At 45.0% G+C, this 24,849-nt stretch overlaps 1 protein-coding gene across 3 annotated transcripts in view; it reads left to right on the forward strand.

Annotated features, from left to right (window-relative positions):
* TBXAS1 (thromboxane A synthase 1) overlaps window positions 1-24,849 on the forward strand; it is a 139,565-nt gene that overhangs the window by 41,038 nt on the left and 73,678 nt on the right. The gene's annotated exons all lie outside the window — the stretch shown is intronic.

A 24,849-nucleotide genomic window follows, 5' to 3' on the forward strand; every position in this document is an offset into this window, starting at 1 on the left:
AAAAAAACAAAATCACTACCCAATTCAAAGAAGCAACTAACTCCTAATTTTACGGAGCTTAAAAGTTCTTCTTTGATCACTATGTTGTGAGCAAAGAAACTTTTTCTGCACATGCTCTCAGAACTCTTGAATAAGTTAAAAAAAACAACAACAGCAAAATCCTACAGTTTTGAATCTTGCTACACACATTGGGCAAAAGGCAAAGGTATCTAAATGTCTAAACCTAATTAGCTCTAGATATATAGTATAAATTTAAAAAAATAAATAAGCCATATACCATTACACATACATTTGAAATTCTACTAAATTTGGAATAATCCAAGTTTCTCATTAAATGACCGCATTCTCCTTTCTTCCTCAGACTCTTTTAGAGTTTGGGTTGTTTCCTATATACCCAGTTATTCCTGGTCAGTCTTATGTGTAACATTTCTATGGCCGTGCCTGTCTAGTTGTTCTCAGCCATGCACTGCTGGGCTTTCTTGGAGTCGACTTGCCTGGGGCAGCTCATGGAAACTCAACTACTAAGATCTCCTTGATTATCCTTTGCATCTCAAGACCATGCTCATAACAACTTCTTTCCAACCTTGCCCCAAATCGCAAGAATTTTGCATCCTACTCTATGAAGTTTCCCACTCTGGGTAAGGCTCTCGGTTTATTGGCCTCTTTACGAAGGCCTGACTCTCTGACATGTTCCCCAGGCTCCCCTGCTTCCCCCCACACTAACCACTATGGAGACACTGTGAGCACATGATGCTATTTTTGTCTCTGCTGAAAGTGGAACTTGCTAACCTCTGCCCTGAGCCTATGGCTGGTGGATAGCTTTTTACTGCGTGTTAAGCAGACGTGCATGAGTGTGATCTTTTGTGTTGCAATTCCCATCAGCACTGACTGGGTACAACTCAGGCTACAGGAGAGGTGGGCGTCCAGGTCTGGACTGAGACCAGTGCCTTCAACGGCAGGACCCCGGGAAGCGAATCCAGGTCCTCCCCGGGTTACTTCTCAGCATCGCCTCCATTGCCAACGCTGTACCTGGTGCCTATTAACCACCAGAGACTTCACTTTCCTTTGAAGTTTGTCTGCTATTCTTTAAGTTCATTCTCTGGTTCATTGCCAGACCACAGGTTGTGTCTTATAACTGACATTGCCACTGGATCTTTCCAAAAGATTCCAACCTAGATTCTTAAATTTTTTAAAATTTATGATTTTAGAGAAAGACAGAGAGAGAGAGAGAGAGAGAAATGTTGATTTGCTAATCACCCATCCATGCATTCACTGGTTGATTCTTCTATGTGCCCTGACCAGAGATCTAACCCACAACCTTGTATACTGGGATGACACTTGAAGCAACTGGCTAGGGCTCCAGCCTAAAGACTTTTAACTGCTTCCCCAAAATCTGAGAGTTCTATGCTAGAGTTTGGTCCCCTAGAACATCACACGGGCAAGTGGCCACAACTCCCGTTCCTCCCTGTCTGGGAGCCCACTGTGGTGCTTTATCTCCCACCCTCAATGGACACTCAGCATCCTGAGTTCCGCCCTCCTTTACCCATCCCTGTAAATGAGCACCAGCTTCCAGGGCCTGAGAACCCAAACTGACACCTACAAAGATTTTATCTGAGTAGGCAGAAAGGGTCATCACGCTCTACAACCTGGCCAGCAGGAGGGACTCTATAGCCCATGGCTGTGGGATTAACAGCTCCCCTGCTTCCCGGCTGATCCAGGTGTTCAGGATGGCATGAAGAACATTTGGCTGAAGGATGATATGGTTTAAATTATGGTAAAATATACACAACATACAACAGATACCAAATACACACAACAGAATTACCATCCTAACCATTTTTAAGAGAACAGTTCAGCGGCATGAAGAACATTCACATTGTTGTGCAACCATCGCCACCATCCATCTCCAGAATTCTATTCATCCTGAAAAACTGAAACTCGGTGGCCCTTGAATACAAACTCCCCATCTCCCCTGTTCCCTATTCCCTGGAAACCACCCTTCTGCTTCCTGTCTCTGGGGATCTGACTGCTCTACAGTAGCTGTCCTTTTGGGACTGGCTTATTTCACTTGGCATAATGTCCCCAGGATTCATCCATGTTGTCGCCTGTGTTAGAGTTTCCTTCCTTTTTAAGCCTGAATAATATTCTATTGTACATGTATGTATGCCACATTTTGTTTATCCGTTTGACTCACCTTTTGGCTACTGTGAACAATCCTGCTGTGAACATGGGTGTACATATGTCTCTTAGAGAGCTCACTTTCAATTCCTCTGGGTATATATCCAGAAGTGGAATTGCTGAATCATGTGGTAGTTTTACTTTTATTTGGAGGGGAACTGCCACATTATTTTTTGTACCGACTGGACCATGTTACATTTGGAGAACACTTTATAGCAATGCTTTATTGTCCCCTTTGACCATGACTGAGTGGCTATAACTCCTTGCCTTCAAGCCTTGACAAGTGAACTCCTGAAGAAATTTAAGCGTCTTGTGCTCTGGAACCTGATTGCTCAATGTGAACCACACATTTCTGATGGAAAGGCACAGCTCCCAGCAATTCTGCCCCAACTTCCTGTTGACTATAAGCCAGTGAATGCTCTTCACCAGGCCAACCCTGTTATCAACAAACACTTGTAGTGCACCATAAATTCAGTTTGTTTTAATAATTCCCAATAGCCCCCGCCCAGGGCCCCTTCTTCCCTTATCTCGCACTCTGCCAAACCCTTTACAATTTACATTTTGCTTTTCTAGTCTGCTTTCAGACCTCTCTGAGTTCCTTTTTACCACTATGTCACTGTGGCCTTTATGTCTCGTGTAAATTTAGTCTTCTCAGTCTGGGACGCGTTGACTTCTACTTTCTTATTGCCTGGGCCTCCACTCTCCTTCTCTCCTCCCTGGCACCTGCTTTTTCATCTCTGGGCTTCCTACTGCAAGTAATCTGTCAACAGCACATCCTTGCAATTTGTAACTTATTTGCTCTCTCTCTTTCTGTGTTTCTTTTTTTTTTTTTTTTTTTTTTTTTTTTTTCTGAAGCTGGAAACGGGGAGAGACAGTCAGACAGACTCCCGCATGCGCCCGACCGGGATCCACCCGGCACGCCCACCAGGGGGCGACGCTCTGCCCACCAGGGGGCGATGCTCTGCCCCTCCGGGGCGTCGCTCCACAGCGACCAGAGCCACTCCAGCGCCTGGGGCAGAGGCCAAGGAGCCTTCCCCAGTGCCCGGGGCCATCTTTGCTCCAATGGAGCCTTGGCTGCGAGAGGGGAGGAGAGAGACAGAGAGGAAGGAGGGGGGGCTGGAGAAGCAAATGGGCGCCTCTCCTATGTGCCCTGGCCGGGAATTGAACCCGGGTCCCCCACACGCCAGGCCGACGCTCTACCGCTGAGCCAACCAGCCAGGGCCTCTCTCTGTGTTTCTTTTTTTTTTTTTTTTTTTTTTTAATAAATTTTTATTAATGGTAATGGGATGACATTAATAAATCAGGGTACATATATTCAAAGAAAACATGTCTAGGTTATTTTGTCATCAAATTATGTTGCAAACCCCTCGCCCAAAGTCAGATTGTCTTCCGTCACCCTCTATCTAGTTCTCTGTGCCCCTCCCCCTCCCCCTAACTCTCTCCCTCCCTCCCTCCCTCCCTCCCATGTCCTCCCTCCCCCCCCACCCTTGTTAACCACCACACTCTTGTCCATGTCTCTTAGTCTCATTTTTATGTTCCACCAATGTATGGAATCATGTAGTTCTTGTTTTTTTCTGATTTACTTATTTCACTCCTTATAATGTTATCAAGATCCCACCATTTTGCTGTAAATGATCTGATGTCATCATTTCTTATGGCTGAGTAGTATTCCATAGTGTATATGTGCCACATCTTCTTTATCCAGTCTTCTATTGAAGGGCTTTTTGGTTGTTTCCATGTCTTGGCCACTGTGAACAGTGCTGCTATGAACATGGGGCTACATGTGTCTTCACGTATCAATGTTTCTGAGGTTTTGGGGTATATACCCAGTAGAGGGATTGCTGGGTCATAAGGTAGTTCTATTTGCAGTTTTTTGAGGAACCACCATACTTTCCTCCATAATGGTTGTACTACTTTACAGTCCCACCAACAGTGAATGAGGGTTCCTTTTTCTCCACAGCCTCTCCAACATTTGCTATTACCCGTCTTGTTGATAATAGCTAATCTAACAGGAGTGAGGTGGTATCTCATTGTAGTTTTGATTTGCATTTCTCTAATAACTAATGAAGCTGAGCATCTTTTCATATATCTGTTGGCCATTTGTATCTCTTCCTGGGAGAAGTGTCTGTTCATGTCCTCTTCCCATTTTTTTATTGGATTGTTTGTTTGTTTGTTGTTGAGTTTTATGAGTTCTTTGTAAATTTTGGATATTAGGCCCTTATCTGAGCTGTCGTTTGAAAATATCAGTTCCCATATAGTTGGCTGTCTGTTTATTTTGATATCAGTTTCTCTTGCTGAGCAAAAACTTTTAATTCTGATGTAGTCCCATTCATTTATCTTTGCCTTCACTTCTCTTGCCATTGGAGTCAAGTTCATAAAATGTTCTTTAAAACCCAGGTCCATGATTTTAGTACCTATGTCTTCTTCTATGTACTTTATTGTTTCAGGTCTTATATTTAGATCTTTGATCCATTTTGAATTAATTTTAGTACACGGGGACAGGCTGTAGTCGAGTTTCATTCTTTTGCATGTGGCTTTCCAGTTTTCCCAACACCATTTGTTGAAGAGGCTTTCTTTTCTCCATTGTGTGTTGTTGGCCCCTTTATCAAAGATTATTTGACCATATATATGTGGTTTTATTTCTGGGCTTTCTATTCTGTTCCATTGGTCTGAGTGTCTATTTTTTTGCCAATACCATGCTGTTTTGATTATCGTGGCCCTATAATATAGTTTAAAGTCAGGTATTGTAATGCCCCCAGCTTCATTCTTTTTCCTTAGGATTGTTTTGGCTATTCGGGGTTTTTTATAGTTCCATATAAATCTGATGATTTTTTGTTCCATTTCTTTAAAAAATCTCATAGGGATTTTGATGGGAATTGCATTAAATTTGTATATTGCTTTGGGTAATATGGCCATTTTGATTATATTTATTCTTCCTATCCAAGAACAAGGAATATTTTTCCATCTCATTGTATCTTTTTCGATTTCCCTTAACAATGCTTTGTAATTTTCATTATATAGGTCCTTTACATTCTTTGTTATGTTTATTCCTAGGTATTTTATTTTTTTTGTTGCAATCGTGAAGGGGATTATTTTTTTGAGTTCGTTTTCTAATATTTCATTGTTGGCATATAGAAAGGCTATGGACTTTTGTATGTTAATTTTGTATCCTGCGACCTTACTGTATTGGTTTGTTTCTAATAATCTTTTTGTGGAGTCCTTCGGGTTTTCGATGTATAGGATCATATCATCAGCAAAAAGTGATAGCTTTACTTCTTCTTTTCCGATGTGGATGCCTTTTATTTCTTTGTCTTGTCTGATTGCTCTGGCCAGAACTTCTAGCACCACGTTGAATAAGAGTGGAGAGAGTGGACAACCCTGTCTTGTTCCTGATTTAAGGTAGAAAGTCCTCAGTTTTATGCCGTTTAATAGGATGTTGGCTGATGGTTTATCATATATGGCCTTTATCATGTTGAGATATTTTCCTTCTATACCCATTTTGTTGAGAGTCTTAAACATAAAATTGTGTTGTATTTTATCAAAAGCCTTTTCTGCATCTATTGATAAGATCATGTGGTTTTTGTTCTTTGTTTTGTTGATATGGTGTATTACGTTAACCGTTTTGCGTATGTTGAACCATCCTTGAGATTCTGGGATGAATCCCACTTGATCATGATGTATTATTTTTTTAATATGTTGTTGTATTCGGTTTGCCAGTATTTTGTTTAGTATTTTAGCATCTGTATTCATTAGAGATATTGGTCTGTAGTTTTCTTTCTTTGTGCCATCCTTGCCAGGTTTTGGTATGAGGGTTATGTTGGCCTCATAAAATGTGTTTGGAAGTATTGCTTCTTCTTCAATTTTTTGGAAGACTTTGAGTAGAATAGGAACCAAGTCTTCTTTGAATGTTTGATAGAATTCACTAGTATAACCGTCTGGGCCTGGACTTTTATTTTTGGGGAGATTTTTAATAGTTTTTTCTATTTCCTCCCTGCTGATTGGTCTGTTTAGGCTTTCTGCTTCTTCATGACTCAGTCTAGGAAGGTTGTATTGTTCTAGGAATTTATCCATTTCTTCTAGATTGTTGTATTTGGTGGCATATAATTTTTCATAGTATTCTACAATAATTCTTTGTATTTCTATGATGTCTGTGGTGATCTCTCCTCTTTCATTTTGGATTTTATTTATTTGAGTCCTGTGTCTTTTTTCCTTGGTGAGTCTTGCCAAGGGTTTGTCAATTTTGTTGATCTTTTCAAAGAACCAGCTCCTTGTTTTATTGATTTTTTCTATAGTTTTTCTGTTCTCTATTTCATTTATTTCTGCTCTGATTTTTATTATCTCCTTTCTTCGGTTGGTTTTGGGTTGTCTTTGTTCTTCTTTTTCTAGTTCCTTAAGGTGTGAAGTTAAGTGGTTTACTTCGGCTCTCTCTTGTTTGTTCATATAGGCCTGAAGTGATATGAACCTTCCTCTTATTACTGCTTTTGCTGCATCCCAGAGATTCTGATATGTCGTATTTTCATTTTCATTTGTCTGTATATATCTTTTGATTTCTGTGCTTATTTCTTCTTTGACCCATTCATTTTTTAGAAGTATGTTGTTTAGTTTCCACATTTTTGTGGGTTTTTCCCCCTCTTTTTTGCAGTTGAATTCTAGTTTCAAGGCTTTATGATCAGAAAATATGCTTGGTACAATTTCAATTTTTCTAAATTTTCTGATATTGTCTTTGTGGCCCAACATATGGTCAATTCTTGAGAATGTTCCATGTACACTAGAGAAAAATGTATACTCTGTCGCTTTGGGATGAAGTGTCCTGTAGATGTCTATCATATCCAGGTGTTCTAGTATTTCATTTAAGGCCACTATATCTTTATTGATTCTCTGTTTGGATGACCGATCTAGAGCCGTCAGCGGTGTATTGAGGTCTCCAAGTATGATTGTATTTTTGTTAGTTTTTGTTTTAAGGTCAATAAGTAGCTGTCTTATATATTTTGGTGCTCCTTGGTTTGGTGCATATATATTAAGGATTGTTATGTCTTCTTGATTCAACTTCCCCTTAATCATTATGAAATGACCATTTTTGTCTCTGAGTACTTTTTCTGTCTTGTAGTCAGCATTATTAGATATGAGTATTGCTACGCCTGCTTTTTTTTGGGTGTTGTTTGCTTGGAGTATTGTTTTCCAGCCTTTCACTTTGAATTTGTTTTTATCCTTGTTGCTTAGATGTGTTTCTTGTAGGCAGCATATAGTTGGATTTTCTTTTTTAATCCATTCTGCTACTCTGTGTCTTTTTATTGGTAAGTTTAATCCATTTACATTTAGTGTAATTATTGACACTTGTGGGTTCCCTACTGCCATTTTATAAATTGCTTTCTGTTAGTTTTGTATCTAGTTTGATTCTTCTCTTTTGTTTTTCTATCATTTGTTTTTGTTTGTTTGTGTTCCATACTTCTTTCCTCTGTTGCTACCTTTTTTAAGTTAAGTGTTTTTGTGGTGGTTTTTTTAAGGGTGGTTACCATTAAGTAATGAAAAGGGTACCTACCATATTCATTGTAGTACCCTATCTTATAAGTATTTCTGCACTTCATCGTCCTTTGCTACTGTTAATCTCCATCCTCTCCCCTCTTTTTTTCCTTTGTTGTCACAGTTTAAGTTTGGTTTTATTGTGTTCTTGGTGGAGCTGTTACTTGTGGTGTTGTTTTCTTTTGTTCTTTGAATCTGGTTGGAAAACCCCCCTTAGTATTTCCTGGAGTGGGGGCTTTCTGTTGATAAATTCTCTCATCTTTTCTGTATTTGTGAATGTTTTTATATCTCCTTCATACTTGAAGGATAGCTTTGATGGGTATAGTATTCTTGGCTGAAAGTTCCTCTCTTTCAGGGCTTTAAATATTGGGGTCCACTCTCTTCTAGCTTGTAGAGTTTCTGCTGAGAAATCTGATGATAATCTAATAGGCCTTCCTTTATATGTTGTACTCTTCTTTTCCCTGGCTGCCTTGAGAATTTTTTCTTTGTCATTGGTTTGTGTCATCTTTATTATGATGTGCCTTGGAGTGGGTTTGTTGGGGTTAAGAAAACTTGGTGTTCTGTTTGCTTCTTGAATTTGAGGCTTTAGTTCCTTCCACAGGCTTGGGAAGTTCTCGTCTATTATTTGTTTGAGTATATTCTTCATTCCATTTTCTTTCTCTTCTCCCTCTGATATACCTATTATTCTTATGTTATTCTTTCTGATGGAGTCAGACAATTCCTGTAGGGCTTTCTCATTTTTTATTATTTTTGAGTCTCTTTCTTCTTCTCTCTGTTGTGCCTCAAGTTGTTTGTCTTCTATTTCACTAATCCTATCTTCAATCTGGGCTGTTCTGTTAGCTAAGCTTGTTACCTCGTTTTTCAGCTCGTGAATTGAGTTTTTCATTTCTGTTTGATTTGTTTTTATAGTTTCAATTTCCTTGGTAATATATTCTTTGTGTTCATTGAGTTGTTTTCTGATCTCCCTATATTGCCTTTCTGTGTTTTCTTGTATATCTCTGAGTATTTTTAAGATTTCTATTTTAAATTCTCTGTCATTTAGCTCCAAGGCTTCCAATATGTTAAGTCTTTTCTCCATAGATTTTTCCACATCTATTTGTGTTACCTCTCTTTCTTTTGTATCCATAATATTCGATTTCCTCTTTCTTATCGGCATCTGAGGGTGGTCTTATTGATAGCACTAATTAGAATTAATAAAGAGTAAAAAGAAAAAAAAAAAGGGTAAAACACCCCACAAAAAAAAACAGTAATAATTTATTATTTCCCCCTTTTTTTCTCTCTTCTCTTTCCCTCCTCTCCCCTCCTCAGGGAAATATCGTGCCTATAATGGAGGGCCTGATTTGGGGTGAAGAGTTCAAGGGGCAAAAAAAAGGGAGTAGGGACCTACTAAATGCAAAAAAAAAAAAGGAAGAAAATCTTAGACAAGCATAAGATGATTTGCTTGTAAGTGATGGTCAACTAAGAGATATAATGAGAGGGATAAGAGGGAATCAGAAAAAAGGACCAAAAAAGAATAATAAAGAAGAAAAAATAAAAATAATAAGTAAAAATCTGTTGTATTAAGTGGAGCGAAGACTAAATACAATGGAGACCTTGGGTTGGGAGGACCCAAAATGCCACAAAAATAAACAAACAAGAGAAAAAAAAAATAAAAGCAAAAAAGAGAAATAAAGCCAAAAAAAAGCCTTGAGTCCCAAATTAACTAATTTGTTTGTGATTGAGGATTATATGGGAGGGAAGTAAAATGAGAAAAGAAAAAATGAATAGAAAGGAAAAAATAAGAAAAAGAGAAAAATGAAGGAAGAAATAAAATAGGAGGAGAAAAAAACAAAATAAAGCAAGACAAAAAAAAAAAAAACAAAAGAGGAGAGAGTGAGAGTTAAGTGTTTTGGAGTATAACCTTAAAGGAGGGTGAGGATGAAGAAGAAAAATAAAATGCAACACTCATGGGTAGTGTAGTTCAAGAAAGGGGAAGCATAAGATGGGCAGAGAATAGAAGGACCGAGGTGGAGGAAATAAAGGCAAAAAGATAGAAGAAACAAACAACAACAACAACAACAAAATTAGTGGATCAAGTTGTAAAGTCTGTGGGTTTTTCTTGATTTTGAGAGGTTAACTTCTTCCTTTTTCTTTTCTCTCCCTCTTCCTAGTCGGTGACTCTGTACCCCAGGCTCTGCCCCTGTGTCACTCTTAGGTAGGGATTTGCAGTTGATGGGATTCTATGGCAATGTCATATAATTGGCTTTAGTCTTGCTGGAAGTAAAGGCTTGTTGGCGTTTGCAGGGTCCAACGATGAGAGAGTTTGCTTTCCTGGATTCTCTCTCCTAGTCCCCCCTTTCTGAATTAGCAGCCTGGTGATCCAGCTATAAGGCTGCAACTGCTTCTGCCTGGGGAGTAAGAGGCTCAAAGAGCTGGGAAATCCCCACTCTATCCCCACTCAGTGCAAGGCTTTGGGAAAGGCTCTGAGAGTCAGGGCCTCCAGTGTAATCAGGCGGGGGTGGGAGTCAATTGTTTTCAAGGTGACTGTTCAGCGCCTATCATTTAGTTGGACCTCTCAACCCAGGCTTTCCACACTTTGTAGCCTGTTTTTGCAGGGAAGAAGAGGCACTAGTCTCTGCTTACGACTAGTGTAGTATAGACCTTATTATCTGCCAAGTCCTTCTTGTTAGCGTTTATCCCTGAATATGGAGGCTCTATCAATCAGACGTTGCCCCCGCCCCTTTAGCGAGAGGCACTTAAAAAATATCACGCCTCTTGTCTTGGATCGCTGAACTGAGAGAGATCTTATCAATTAGAACCGAGGGTGCGCAGATTTTATGGGTTAAGCTAATTTCAGTGATTGGGTCGCAGCTGTGCTTCCGAAGGTATTTTAGGCTGCCTGCACGCGCCCCTCCCCCAATGCTTGATTGTTAGCTTGAATGGCTGGGTGAGGTGCCCCGCCCACGGAGAGAATCTCCCAAGCCTCTCCTGCGCTCGCCCGGCCGCTGGCGGCTGGACCACACCAGGCGCAGGATAATGGAGCCCCCTGGGTGTGCGGGCCAGCAGGGCGCCCTGGGCGCGTGGAATGCCCAAGGCATGCGCGTGAATGGGGCGCTCCAGGCACCGGTGGCCGGCGACCCCCACTCGCAGTGTGCGGGCCGCTGGGAACGTCAGCGGTGCTCAACCTGACCGGGCACGCGCGCGGCTGCTCGCCGCGGCTTGCGGCGGCGGCTCGTGGCGGCCGCTCCTGGTGGCGGTTCGCGGCGCGGCGGCTCATGGCGGCTCGCGGTGGCGGCTCGCGTCGGCCGCTCACGGCGGCTCGCGGTTCCCAAGTATATGGGCTGACTCACCGCAGGCGCACTCCCTCGCGGCTTGAATGAGCGTTGCTGCGGTAGCTTCCTCCACACCCTCGTCTCTCAGATTCAAGTGATAACAGTCCTTTTGCTTTCAGTTTGTGTGGAACTCCGGAATGCTCCGAGGATAAATTTTTCTGTTTCTAGTTGATAAATTTGTTGTGATTTAGGGGAGAGCTGTCGGACGCGCTTCTCACGGTGCCATTTCCGTGACGTCACTCCTCTCTCTGTGTTTCTTTAGCACAGCTTTTCTGCTACTGTCACAGGCACATGTCCCAGCTTTGTGACCATTTGCTGGAGGAGACCTGTTCAGTTCCCTTTTGTCCCCACAGTCTCTGCACTGAGCGTGCTCACTGGGAGAGGCTCCATCGCTGCCCAAACACAAGAGAGATGGCAAGTGGCCTGTGTGACTGGCACATAAGTTTGGGAGAAAGTTTAGAGGCTTGGGCTGAAATAAAACACGGGAGAGTAGAGGCCGAGGGTGTGCCAGGAAGGTGTGACGTCTGGGACACCAATAGAGAGGACAGCTTTGGCAGTGGCAGGGGAGGAGACAGACCTAAGGAATGGTGCTGAGGAAGTGGGGTACTTGCAGGCAGCCATGCAGATACCCAGAGTAGAGAAGGGAAAGGCCAGGGGTGGAGGGAGGATGGAATTTATAAACAAACAAACAACCAAACAACCATTCCAATAGCCCACTGGAGTGATTGCAATGATTTGAATCATCAGAAACATAAGGAAACAGATTCATAGATACAGAAAAGAGATTGACAGCATTAGAGAGGGGGGTGGTTGGGGGCTGGGTGAACAAGGTGAAGGGATTAAACAAACAAACAAACAACCTCATAGACACAGACAACAGTATGGTGGTCACCAGGTGAAAAGGGGGAGGGGGCGGTAGGAGAGGGAAAAGGGGGGATAAATGGTGATGGAAGGAGACTTGGCTTTGAGTGGTGAACACGTAATATCCTATCTAGATGATGTAGTATAGAATTATATACTTGGAACCTATGTAATTTTATTAACCAATGTTGCCCCAATAAATTCAATGAAAGTTTTTTTTAATATTTTTAAAAGAAACATAAGGAAAAGAATAGAAAAATGTTATGTAGGAACTGTCCTGCTGCAGCAGAATTGGACACTCACTGATTGTAAGGAATAGGAGATGAGCCAACATTAGTCACCAACGCTGGCTCAGAATTCTGCAGACAGAATGGTCATTCCTGCCATCATGAGGAGGCTGAACATGGCAGAGGAAAAGACAGTTCCATCTACACCGTGGTTCAAATGCATGAGACACTGGGTTCAAGGTGGCTTAGGGACCCAGCCCTCTAAGGATGACCCAGCACGTTAGGAGGAGAGGAGAGGTTATGAGTCCCAGGCTGTGCTTGAAACCTGGAACACCCAGCCTCCCAGCCTTCAGCCATCGAACATGGCATTTCCTACAGTGCGCCCTTTGGAACATTTCCAATAACAATCATCACTACATGGAAAAATAAAGGGGGGGTTCCCCCTGGTCAAATGCTGGAAACACTGGGTTGATCAAAGAGACACAGGTCTCTTTATTGTAAAACTTCTCAGAACCTTTCATGGCATAATGTGCCTGGGAAACCTCCAAGTGAGAAATTGAGTATGTGGTGTTTATTTGACCACAGACCGTTTCTGTTGGTTTGTTTTTATGGAATGTCTCTTGGGACTAGAATACGGAGAGCAGGCTTTGAGAGAAAATGCTGATCTGATACGTAGCGACATCTTATTCCTAAAGAATTCTACATTTTTTTAAAAAGCCATTGATGAGAATAGTTTACTTCACCACTGTGAATTATCAATGTTGCAACCAATAATTTTGATTTCCTCCTTTTCCAGGTGTGGTTCAGGTGTGTGCATGTGCGTGTGCGTGTGCATGTGCGTGTGTATGCGCCTGTGCATCTGTGACACCTGGAGCACTGGGAACACACTGCTATGTTTTGCTAGTGCCTTTATTCCTTTTATTCCCATACTTTTCTCAGAGTCTGCTTCCTATCCTCAACAACACCCCCAACTGTGCTTCATGTTTATTTTCTGATACATGTTCTTGCAAACTGTGCATTCTCGTTTTGTGCTCATCTTTAGCTTATGCCAACAGTTGTGTCATATCTCATTTTGTTCTTTAGTGTGTTCATTGAGCATTATGTTTTCAAGATACATCGTGTCTCTGTCCCCATCGAGTCTATTGCATTTAACTACTGCCCCTGTGCAGGGCTCTCCCCACCCATCTTACCTATCCACTCTCCCAGAATGTGACACCCAGTGGCTTCCAGCAAACAATGCTGGAGAGGACATCCTTTTTTTTTCTTAAGTGAGAAGCGGGGAGGCAGAGAGACAGACTCCCACATGTGCCCCAACAGGGATCTACCCAGCAAGCCCCCATGGGGTGATGCTCCAGCATCTGGGGCCATTGCTCTGTTGCTCAGCAACCGAGTTATTTTTAGCACCTGAAGTGAGGCCATGGAGCCATCCTCAGCGCCTGGGGCCAACTTGCTCCCCCTGAGCCATGGCTGCAGGAGGGGAAGAGAGAGAAGGGAGGGGGGGGTGGAGAAGCAGATGGTCACTTCTCCTGTGTGCCCTGACTGGGAATTGAACCCAGGACATCTACACACTGGGCTGACACTCTACTGCTGAGCCAACTGGCCAGAACCTGTTGTGGACATCTTTTTAAAGTCCTTTATGGCCTGACCTGTGGCAGCACAGTGGATAAAGCATCTATCTGGAACACTGAGGTCGCTGGTTTGAAACCCTGGCCTTGCCTGGTTAAGGCACATATGGTAGTTGATAGTTTCTGCTTCTCCCTTCTCTCTCTCTCTTTCTTTCTCCTCTTTCTAAAATGAATAAATAAATAAATAAATCTAAAGGCCCTTGATTGGACCTGTGCACAAATTCTATAGGCTACATATCTTGCTTTTATAACTGTAAGAAACATATATCTTTGTTCCCTGGGGCCACTTAGTATATGTTATCAATCCCTAACAGTCTTTCCATCCTCTGGATGAGTCTTGTCCTTTCAATACAGTATCTCATGGGACCATCCCAACAACCCTGCAAGTTCGGGAGGGCTGATCATATTATCCTTAATTTATATGTAAACATAAGTGACTTCAGTTGGAGAATGATATAGTTTAGTAGGCAGTGAGAGTAGACCTATGTGAGTTCTCCTTAATAATCCAAAGCCTTTCTGTTCTATTGTCCCTTATTATTGTTCCCTGGACACTCCCAACGCTCCTGCCTTAGGACATCGGCCTGACAACAGGTCATGTCATTATCTGTTGGTTGTCCTACTCTCCTGCTAGAACGCAAACTCTGTGAGGACAGGAACTCTGTCTCTTCTTTGCTCTGGTTTCCCGTGTGCCTAGAACAGTGCTTGACATATCACAGGTGCTCAGTAAATAATTGCTGCATGATGAAAAGAGTCATTCAGGATAGATGTGTCCCCAAGGAAACCTCAAACAACAGGAAGGTCTTGTTTTGCTGATTTTGGTAATCAGTATGATTTCCCTGGGACATCAGGAAAGGGTATTGGGGGAAGTCTGCCCTCCTAAAATCAGGGCTTTGGGTGGGGGGCTCTGTAATCTTTCCCCATTGGTGCTCCATCAATTCAGCAGTTAGCCCATAAAAGTATAGTTGATTTATGACCATGTCAGGCCATCTTGGGACCCACAGGATATGGGGGGGCTCCATCACTTGGGCCACGCTTTGGGCTTTTACTGGGCTGCTAGCTCACGTCTCATCTCCCCTAGCCTTACTTTTGGGGACTGGCTGAGGGTGCCAGAGGGAGCACCGGATTGGTAGCCAGATCAGGGTTCTGGTTTCAGCTCAGCTGTTCTGAGCCATGGGACCAGAACCATCATCCTTTCCTTTGAGCAGTCACTGAGCTCCGGCCTCAAGGTCTGCTGTGAGAAAGGAACTCTGAGCGGCCCCTATCAGTGCAGCCCGCCCAAGGAGCAGGAGTTCAAATTCCGGTTCCTCTGATCCCGCCCTGGGATAGTGATGATTTCTGAAGCCTGTCCCTGGCCAGCTGTGGAGGGACCTTTACTAGTCCCACACATGGGTCCTCAGAAACGCTGGCGAGGAGTTCTCTGGGTCCTCCCCCTTCCTCCTGGATAAGGGGCAGCTCTCGGATGACGGCACGTGTCCTGGTGGCATCCACCGCATCGTCACCTCACCTCTTTGGACCTGTTTTCCTAGCTCTGACATTGGGGGCAGGGTGCTGGGCTGGAATCACCACCCTGAAGATCCCTTCTGTCTCTAAAACACCATAATCTGTGCTTTAATGTCTTTTTATTTTTCTCTGCCTCCTGTGTCTCCCCACCTGGGTCTAAAATTCTTTTGCCATTAAATTCTCCTTTCTTCGGCTTGCTGACATCTAGCCGAGAACAGCACTTTATTCCTCCCACGGCCTGGGCCCCTCCCCTAGCCACAGCGTCTTTGCAGAACTGGCTCTGGCTTTCCTCACACCCTTTAATTCATATTCTGAGTCCATGTATCATTTGTTGAGAAGAGATCTTACTATATACTGTTGCATAAATATATGTTCCACATGTATTCTATGCAACAGGGACCCCCACCACTACACACACACACACACACAATTCCCTCCAGTGCCTGAGAATCTACATGCCTGGGCATAACTGTGTAGGCGCAAATACTCAGGGACAGCCAATGACTATTTTAATGTTTCTTTGTCCCTGTAGTGCCATCTAACTATTTATTTAGTGTCTTGATGCTGTTTGCATCAACAGCTTTGCCTTAGAGGCTGTTCTTCACGTTTATGCTTCTTACTGTGAAAAAAAATTGCTTGCCTAACATCTGTTCTGAATTTGTTTTCTCTTTATTTTTTTATTTATCTAGTCCCTATTGAATTGCATTGGCGCCAAGGACAGTAACTGGAATTGTAATCTTCAGTGTCCTTCAGGATTTCTGTATACTTCAATATAGCTCTTAATTACTACCTCCTTTTTTTTTTTTTTCTGTTAGGAGATACACGTATATACTCGTGTTTCATGCAGGCAGGTTGGTTTGTAGCTTACCTCTCTGCCTGTCTCCCTCTGGGGAATACGTTTTATTAACTGAATAAATTAAATGGGCACGTATATCCAATAGAAGAGAGAGGTTTTTCGTCATAGGTTTGTTTCAGGTAATTTTCCCCCTGGCTGCCTAATTCCCTACTTTAACTATAGCTCTGCTCGAGAAGCAGCGTGACAGTAGCCCACACCGCTGTAACTCACCAGGGTTAGGAGGGCTACTGCGCCCTGCAGATGGAGAAGCTCTCCCAACTCAGGTCTGAGTGTGTGACATTGGGCCCGCGTCCTCATCAACGCCCTACTCTCTCCACTTAGAAACTCGCTTCCGGACCAACCAAGCATCTTCCTAGCTGTAGCCAAGAAGGTCCCTAAAAAAGGGCAGTGAGACCTGCCGTCTGCCTGACACCTGGGAAATCTACCAGGTGTCAGACTGTAACCCTGAAACTCAAGGGACTGGCCCAAAGTCACCACGTTCTAACTCCAAAAGCAGTGCTCTCTCTGTCTATGATCAGTTCTCGGTTCATTTTGGGAGGGGTGTCCTTTCCCCCTGTCTATGACCTTTCCCACACTCATCTCAGGGTCTGAGTCCAGGCCTTCTAAGAGCACAATGACAGTGAGGCCAGTTGCCCCCAAGTCTGGAAGGACATGCTGCTGGTCCCACTCCACACATCGTCACTCAACAGATGTCTCAGCTCCGCTCTAGGTGGAGCCCTGAGCTGACAGCAGAGGGAGAGGCCACCCCTCCCTTCTGAAAAAGTAGCATTCATGTCTCTTTTCCTGAAGGAATCTGGCATCTAATTTAGAAGAAACACATGATATGGGCCAAGTCGCCCAGGAATGCCAGGTGGTAGTAAGTGTCTGAAAACCAATGCCAAGTAGTTAAGTGTCTGAAAACCACATGATTGAACCAGCAACCTGAAGCCACAAACTGCGTAGGATCATGGGCCAGTGAAGGCAGAGGAGGCTTCTCGGAGGAGGCAGTACTTGAGCAGGGTCTTGAAGGATGAATGACGAGGAGGTGAGGGGAAAGAGAAAAAAATTGTTCTTCCCAGTGAGACTGGTTAGAGAAAGACCGTGGGGTGGGAATAGTTGGAGGAAGGGATGTTGACAGCTGGAGATGGGGACAAAGGTGGGTCAGTCGACTGTCATCGCCTGATGGAAAGGCTCGGTGTCCAGGCTGAGCATGTCCATCATTATACTTTTTGCCACTGGCTTCTGAGCTGGTTAAAGGTACACGATGCAGGTGGATTTCCGGAAGCTGACACTGAGATGGAATTTGGGGTGCAAGTTGTTTAATAAAGATCAGTACCTGTGAAGGAAAGGGGCGGAAGCTGTCAGAGACATCCCCCAACAGGACAAAATGGTCAGACCGCTACACTCCTGCATAGCTCAGTCACCAGATGCGGGTTCTCCTTGGGTAAAGGGGCTCTGTGCCCCTGAGCAGACTCTGAAGGAGCCAAAAGCAGAGACCCTCAGCTTACTGCACTCTCTGCAACTAAACAAGTCCTTCCCTGGGGCGGATCTGAGCATCACACCTCAATGTCACCACATCATGGAAACCATGATTCAGATGAAATCTGTCTATTGGCAGAGCCATTGGACTGCAGAAGGGAGGCGATCTCAGCGTTCTGCACGTCTAGGTGGCCATATACAGCTAGCCCCAAGACTCACCTGCCCCGGCCACACAGGGAGGCACGGAGTAGAGCAGACCCACAAGTGGATGCCTCCGCCACAGTGTGGAAGAGGAACAGAGTGGGCCACACATTTTAGAACAAACAGGGGTTGGGTGGCTTTGGGAATGGAGGATAAAGGTGAGTCAAGAGAAACAAGGTTCTGAGATTTCAACTCTGGCTTCAAAGCCAAAGGAAGTGGAAAGTCAGGAGGGTAAGAAGTGACTGCCCAGGACCAGAAAGTCAGGCTCAAAACCATCCTCTCATTCATGTGAACGTGCAGGGTGTTCTCTAGCTTCTGGGGGATTGCAAGGGAAAGAAGGCGGGGCTCTGTTCTCAAAGAGCAGCAAGAACACAGAGTGAGAGGCAACTCAACTGAGGAACGGAACAAGGGCTATGGAGACTGCAAAGAGGAAAGGGTCCCAGAATGCCCCACGGGAGAGGGGACAGGTGACCTGAGTGTCACAAAGCCTTTTCCAATCTAACAACAAAATGAAGACCAGAGGAAAACTCACCTGCAAAGTTGGAGAAAAACTACCAATTTGGGAACTACAAATAACTCTATATATATCAACAGTGTGGCTGTGGTTCCCAAACTATGTGCCAAGGCACCCTAGGGTGCCACAGCAAATTCACAGGGCTTCCTGGGATACTCTTCATGGGGAACACAGCGACATCTGTTGGTCACTGTGAAAACTACTTTTAATTTATGTGTCTCTTCTTCAAATATCCACTAAGTTGTTAGAACATAAATACTTATTAAGTAGTTTGGACTTAACTAGTTAAAAAATAAGAGTGTCAGGGACTTCTTTTGGCCTTGAGAGGCTATGAAAAATTACTGAGCCATGAGGGTGCCATGAATTGAGAAAGTTTAGGAACCTGGGTGGAAGGGGAGTGAGGCAGGGCCAGCAGCTGCGAGCGCCGGCGAGGGCCCTGGTTACCAGGTCAGGATGCTCGGACCCGTTGCTTCAATGGAGAAGTTTATCTGGAGTGGGACATCATGGTCAGCTTCTGTTCTGCAAAGTTAGATTTGGCCGTGAGTGGGGAGTTGGTTTGGAGGCTGAGAGCCGCATTGGGAGCTACTGCAGGGGTCCAAGTGAGAGACAGGCCTGGACCCGGCAGCGGCAGGATTGGGACACCCCAGTACATGGAGCACACTCCATTAAAATGATGGGAAGCCTACTGCATGCCTGACACTGCAGCAAACGCCAGACATCAAAGACAACTGAGAGCCCTGGCCGGTTGGCTCAGTGTTAGAGCATTGGCCTGGCGTGCAGGAGTCCCGGGTTCGATTCCCGGCCAGGGCACATAGGAGAAGCGCCCATCTGCTTCTCTACCCCTCCCCCTCTCCTTCCTCTCTGTCTCTCTCTTCCCCTCCCGCAGCCGAGGCTCCATTGGAGCAGAAGATAGCCCGGGCGCTGGGGATGGCTCCTTGGCCTCTGCCTCAGGCGCTAGAGTGGCTCTGGTCGCGGCAGAGCGACGCCCCAGAGGGGCAGGGCGACGCCCTGGAGGGGCAGAATATCGCCCCCTGGTGGGCAGAGCATCGCCCCCTGGTGGGCGTGCCGGGTGGATCCCGGTCGGGCACATGCGGGAGTCTGTCTGACTGCCTCCCCATTTCCAGCTTCAGAAAAGTACAAAAAAGAAAAAAAGAAAAAAGACAACTGAGAGACAAGGGCCCTGTGAGTAAAGCACTCGCAATCAAGTGGAAAGGCAGCCAAGAAAACAAACCTTTACAGAGTGAGACCCATCAGGAATTAACCAGGGAAGAGAAGGAGAAAGAGCGCTGTTCCCGGAAGCCAGGGGAACAGCATGTGCAAAGGCACGGAGGTGAGAGATGGTGGAGGGTGTCAGTAAATCAGGTTGGTCATCAATGCTGGTGCTTGGGTGACAGGAAACAGGGAGGGACGCTGCCAGAGAGCAAGGCAAGGGCCAGGGTGTGAAGGACGTTGCATGAAAACTCCCAAAGGGCTGGATGGTGATCAACCACTGAAGGGTTTTAAATACGGAAGTGGTACATCTGCATTATACAAAGTCCTAGGTGGACAAACCGAGCCAGGGCCCAGTTGTAGACAATTAGCAAATAGGAACACCAGCCAGAAAGACAGAGACAAACATCTCTGAATGGGAGGTCCGAAGTCTGGCCAAGAACAGAGGAACCAAAGGTCTACCTACCAGAGGAAGGCAGGAGACTAATGCCAAACGGACCCCAGGCACCCCAGAGAGGGAAAGGGATGATAAAGGGCTGATTCTGTCCATCAGCCCCTGGAGGGTATGTGAGTTCAGGGTCAGCCCCCAGGCAGGAGTGCCCTGAGGCTTCCCCACGCAGGTAAGACACACCCTGCTTGGAGTGACAAGTGGGAGTCCAGAGAAAGCAGCTCCCAGACTGTCACTAACTCTGCCAGAAAAGTGTCCCTAGAGGCTTGAGTCTGCTCTGCCACTCAGCTAACTCAAAACACCCTGCTTTAATGGCAGACTAGATAGCATGGTGCCCAGTGAGCCAGGTAGGGCCAGAGCCTATGGCTCCCGGGCCATGCTTTATCCACAGCATGGTGCAGGCTGCCAGCCCAGGGCCAGCCCCTGGGGAAGCTGAATACTCATGTGCTCCCAGCCCTGGACTTCTAGTTAGCTTTTTGCTAAACTTTTGGGAAGTTGAGAATCTCAGACACTCACAATTGAGTGTTCTGGGAGCCAGTGGCCACCATTGCCCACTAAGCTTTCTGACACATCCACATCTAGATTCCAGAGCGGAGGTTAGACCTAAGGTCAGGACCACAGTTACCCTTTTAATATCCTCAACCTGCTGGGAGAGCAGACTGTCACCCAGGCAAGGACTTCCCAGATGCTTGGTGTTTCATAGTTGTCAGGGTTGCTGGAGGCGCTCATCAACCCTTCCGTCTCTGCCTGGAAACCAGGTCTCTGGATGCATGCTTAGAGTCCTTCTGCTGACATGGGGGCGTGGGGTGTGTGGTATGTCATCTGGTCTCTGAGAGCACTCCTAACCTAGCTTCTTCGTTCTCTATAAGTGGCACTAGCAGGTGTGGCCCACCCACTGGAGGGCGCAGGGCCCCTCAATTTTGATGGGGAGTCTATCATGCCTAACATGTTACTGTGGATTAAGCGTTTCCCATCTGACCTACATAACAGCCTCTTTTATCAAAGAAGCTGGCTCAGGAAGGTTGTGGTTTGCTCAAGGTGACACAGCTGTTAAAGCACAGGGCAGGGCCTTGAACCCAAGTCCCCACAGCCACCCTGACTCTTGACAAACACAGAGGGGACGGGACACTCCAGGGAGAAATTTCCTTTTCCCTCTTTTTTCTTGTTCTTATTGCAAAAGTCATAGGCACTCATTATAAACCACTTAAACATGAGATACACGATGTGATGACAAGGAACAGTCGCCCAGAACTTCCTGCTCCAGATACATGCCCTGTTAGCTATCTGATATATCTTCCTGCAAAGTCCTTCTGGGAAGATGACTCCCAGGCCCCGGCATAGTGCCTGGCACAGAGAATGAACTGGATAAGGCGCCTGTTGAATGAACTAATGGAGAGACTACCATTTATTTACAGAACCCTCTGGGCCATTTCACAATGTGCTTATCGGTTCAGCTGTGTCTCTTGGACACCCTTCCGTGCGGGTGCCTCCCGAGGAACAGCCTCTAGAGCTTGGTCACCCCAGATGGGAGCAGGTCTTTGGAACAGGGCCAGGCAGCCCCCTGGCTAACACCAGCTGTCTACCCTGCCTCAGTTCCCCAGAAGGCAGCTGTGAACTATTTTGGTTGAACTGACTGGACAGTTCTTTTCTTTTCTTTTAAAAAAAGAAAATGACTAATTAAACAAGTGTTATTTTTGTCTGCAATAATACTTTGCTGATCTGCCTCAATTTTCTCTTCAACCAGGTGCACTGGGATTGCACAAGCAAATTCTTATGTGCATAAATAAATATACATGCACAAATGGCTGAGAAGTTTTTGCTCTGAAAGGAGACTATATACACATTTAAATCAGAGGAAGCAAGAACTTACTTTGGTCATTGGGCTGGTGGGTGATTCTGGTTCATTCAGTAGGAAGCTGCTTTGAATTCCCACCTTTAAAAGACCATGGACACAGTGGGAGCCGGGCTTTTTCCTCACACACATCTGCTCAGCACATGGGCTGTGCTGCAGGGGCTGGCCTGGGACAGGTCTGTTGGAGTAGATGACAGCATGGTCAAGGGCCCAAGCTGTCACACTGAGCTCAAGTCTCTATCTCGGGCAGCTTACCTAAACTCTCTAAGCCTCAGAGAGTTTATACCCACTATTCCGAAAAGTGGGTATAACAACTACCACATCCATTTTTTTTATGAGGATTAAATGAGATCATACAAGCAAAGCACTCAGAACAAGGCCTGGCAGGTAGTAAGCACTCATCACAGGCTCATGATGGTGGGTCCCTCAAAGGTTCTGAGAAGCGTCCTCAACCCTTCTGCCCTCACTGATTTCATGAAGATAGGAAGTTCCTTCACACCCCGCAGAGAGTTGACTTGATATTCTAAGACCATAATTTAATTTCCTTTTTAATTCATAGGAATTATAGGATCTACAGCTGCAGCTGCAAAACGCAGAGACTGCCAGCTTCCCTCCCATATTTCAGGGACGAGGAGGCTGGAATGAAGGGTGTCTATGGAGTTTGCCTTAGATGGTTTTCTGAGTGCGTGGCAGGGCTGGGTGACCCTGGACCCAGCCTCCGTTGCAACAGGACGCTGCAATACATTCATACTTGTGCACACAACTAAGGCCAGACCCTCTGTAGACGTCCATTTGGAGAAGCATAATGAGACAAGGCATGCCCGGGGTCGAGAAGGGGGCACCATGTTAGTGAGATCTTCAGGTTCACAATGCTGGAAACCCAACTCAAATGAACTGAGCTACAAACTAACTTATGCTTGGAGGATCTGGGGAAGATGGCAAGAGGAAAAAACCTCGAACCAGACTTTGTATGTACTTCCTCCACACTCCATTTATCTTATATAATCTCTGTTAGCAGCTTCTGCAGAGAGCTCTTGCCATGGGCTAGAAAGATGGCCACCAACAGCCCTAGGTTCATATATTCCCAGCTTAGCAGCTCCAAGAGGAAGACAGAGCATCCACCCCAGCCTCCACATGTACATCCTAATGAAAGATTCTGCCTAGCCCTGACTGGGACATGTATCCACCCTGTGGACCAGTCACAGTTGCCAAGGAGATGAGATACTGTGTCTGGCCATGCCTGGATGGTGAGTCCATCCCCATGGCCAGAGGGATGGAGTGGTTGCTATCACTGACAGAGGCTCCAGAACTGCATGGAAGCGGGGGGGGGGGTGCTATTTTGGATGGGGGGGGAGGTGTTACCTCGGGGAGGGCTGGGCAGATGAAACCGGAGAGACTGTGACCCAGGAACCAAAAAGGGGGACCTGGAAAAGGAGATTTGTTTATACATTTTGCTTTTCAAGATCTTTCCCAGAGCTCCTCAAAATACAGATGAATTCTGGGGTAAATATAAATTCACAAGATTACACAATTTACATGTAAAATGGGGCCAGTTTTCTCACGAGGTTCATAAACCAGCTCTGAGGCAATTCTAAAGAAATTGTGACAAAATTGTTTTTAGCGTTAGCGATATTACTAGAAAAACACATAAAGACTCCCCAAGTGCCCACTTGGGAGGCCAACTTTCATTGGAATGTAGGAATATTTATTTTGGTATTTTTTTTGAAAATTCAGATTATGTGTAAAATTATTTTGGTAATAACTAAATCAATACAAATATATTACCCAAATATGTTGACACCCCAGTGTAAATGTTTTCCTTGTAGAATTAAGAATTTGGGAAAATAGGAATGGTGTAAACACTGGTTGGATACAGAATGAGGTTTTTAATTTGGGAAGTGGGGTCCCCCAACCTGGTTATTGTTATCATATCAGGATCCCCTGGGCAGCCTGTTACAATTAGAAGAGACTGGGTCCCACCCCAGAGACCCTGGTCAGGTGGCTCTGGGTGGGGCCAGGCATCCTTATTTTCTGAATGATGGACAGGTGGTTGTGACTAGCCGCTGCCCTCGGGCAGTGCTCTCAGTGTAGGAGCAGTTTTCTGGCATCACACTCTGGAGAACCCATTAAAATACATATTCCTAGGCCCCACCCATGCCTACTAGATCTAACTTGGTGAAGAGGAGAGTTATGACTCTCTAGTTTATTAAGCTCCCAAGTGAGTTTTCTAAAAATATATTTTGAGACAATTATAGATACACAGAAAGTTGTGAAACAAAATGTATGGAAAGGCATTGGCTGGTTGGCTCAGTGGTAGAGCATAGGCCTGGCGTGTGGAAGTCCTGGGTTCGATTCCCAGCCAGGACATACAGGAGAAGCGCCCATCTGCTTCTGCACCCTTCCCCCTCTCCTTTCTCTCTCTCTCTCTCTTTCTCTTCCCCTCCCACAGTCAAGGCTCCATTGGAGTAAAGTTGGCCCAGGCACTGAGGATGGCTCCATGACCTCCTCCTCAGGTGCTAGAATGGCTCCAGTTGCAAAGGAGCAATGCCTCAGATGGGCAGAGCATCGCCCCCTGGTGGGCTTGCCGGGTGGATCCCAGTTGGGTGCATGTGGGAGTCTGTCTGTCTGTCTCCTTGCTTCTCACTTTGGAAAAAGACCCCCTCCAAAAAAATGTACAAAGAGGTCCTGTGGGCCATTTATTCCATTTTCCCCAGTGATAACCTCTTGCAAACCTAGAGTACATTAGCAAAGCTAGGAATTTGGCATTGGTACTATCCACAATGTTTATTTGGATCTTACTAGGTTTCCGTGTGTGTGTGTGTGTGTGTGTGTGTGTGTGTGTGTAGTATCTTATGTAATTATACCACATGTGTAGGTTTGCGTAACCACCGCCGCAGCCAAGACACAGAACTGTCCACCGCCACAAGGCTCTCTAGCCAAACCAACCTATCACTACCATTTTCCTAACCCCTGACAACTACTAACTCTTCTCCTTCTCTATAATTTTGTTATTTCAAAACTGTGATATAAATTGAATAGTAGAATATTAAATCTTTTGCTCAAAAGGAGGAGCATAGATTATAGACGAT

The sequence above is a fragment of the Saccopteryx bilineata genome, chromosome 2 (assembly GCF_036850765.1).
Source record: "Saccopteryx bilineata isolate mSacBil1 chromosome 2, mSacBil1_pri_phased_curated, whole genome shotgun sequence".
NCBI lineage: Eukaryota > Metazoa > Chordata > Mammalia > Chiroptera > Emballonuridae > Saccopteryx > Saccopteryx bilineata.